Source organism: Podarcis muralis, chromosome 15 (assembly GCF_964188315.1).
Source record: "Podarcis muralis chromosome 15, rPodMur119.hap1.1, whole genome shotgun sequence".
In the NCBI taxonomy this organism is placed as follows: domain Eukaryota; kingdom Metazoa; phylum Chordata; class Lepidosauria; order Squamata; family Lacertidae; genus Podarcis; species Podarcis muralis.
The window spans coordinates 7,013,784-7,014,552 of record NC_135669.1 but is presented as its reverse complement, the minus strand read 5'-3'; positions in this window follow the sequence as shown (position 1 = coordinate 7,014,552).

Genomic DNA, 769 nt, shown 5'->3' with positions numbered 1-769 from the left:
GGGGGAAATGTGGAACTGTAACCTGAAACAGGTAACAGTCAGGTGAGTCCGGATGCAGCAGGGGCTCACTTCACCTGTGTCTCAGCATGGCCTCGGAGGATTTGCTCATATTTTCAGGGAGCCCCTTCTACAAAGGCAACAACAAACAATGTGTCATGCTATTATTCTATCTGTGTTGTGTATCAAAATTCTTGTCAGTATTCAGTTTGGTTATTCATCCTATGTATTTGCACTATTTGTTTCTGCGTTGTTCCTCATCTCATCCACTTGTGCTGCAGCTGAGGGCTCATCCACTCTTCACCTTTTGCCCTGTGCTTCCTAGGTACAGGTCCCAGCTCCTAAGCCCACCCCCACCACTGCTTTCCCCAGGAAAACCCACAAACAGCAGTTTGGGTTTTCTGCGAAATTGTTTTCAGTGGTAAAGAGCAGGTTTTCATAGGGAAAGTGCTGGGGCCAAAAAAAAAAGCACACTTTGGAGCTTTAAAGCATGCACCTCTGCCTAGAAATACAACACAAAAGGGAGTCTGGGTGAGCCCTGAGTGATGCTATTTGACACAACCAAGCTCTAGATTAGAATCTCTAGCAGCAATTATAGGAAGAGTCCAGCCTCGGTCAATCAATTCCCAAACAGCTGTTGAAGTTTATGCACTTTGTAAAATATGTCTATTTTAAAAGTTATTTAATTTTTTTCCAGTAAATATTTGACTTTGGTGCATTTATTGGCCTCTGTAAGGAGAACCCTGGAAGTCTGAGTGGCCTAAGGACACTT